Source organism: Piliocolobus tephrosceles, unplaced genomic scaffold (assembly GCF_002776525.5).
Source record: "Piliocolobus tephrosceles isolate RC106 unplaced genomic scaffold, ASM277652v3 unscaffolded_23639, whole genome shotgun sequence".
In the NCBI taxonomy this organism is placed as follows: domain Eukaryota; kingdom Metazoa; phylum Chordata; class Mammalia; order Primates; family Cercopithecidae; genus Piliocolobus; species Piliocolobus tephrosceles.
The window spans coordinates 3,863-4,122 of record NW_022306131.1 but is presented as its reverse complement, the minus strand read 5'-3'; the positions used below and the strand labels follow the sequence as shown (position 1 = coordinate 4,122).

Here is a 260-nt window from a genome sequence, read left to right as displayed (position 1 = left end):
GCAGTGAGCCGAGATCGCGCCATTGCACTCCAACCTGGGTGACAAGAGTGAAACGCCATCTCAAAAAAAAAAATTTTTTTTCCCCATTTTCAGGCTGGATAATATTGGGCAGGGTGCCTTTCTCAGGCCCCTCTGCTCTTTTGCTTAGCTCCCAGGAAGACTGAGAGATGCAGCATGTGACTCTTTTAGAAATAAGTGATCCGGGCCGGGCGCGGTGGCTCACACCTGTAATCCCAGCACTTTGGGAGGCTGAGGTGGGC

The 260-nt window shown here is 51.9% G+C and overlaps 1 protein-coding gene across 1 annotated transcript in view; it reads left to right on the top strand.

Annotated features, from left to right (window-relative positions):
* LOC111534124 (ETS-related transcription factor Elf-4) overlaps positions 1-260 on the top strand; it is a gene marked incomplete at both ends in the record, with an annotated part of 5,399 nt that overhangs the window by 1,281 nt on the left and 3,858 nt on the right.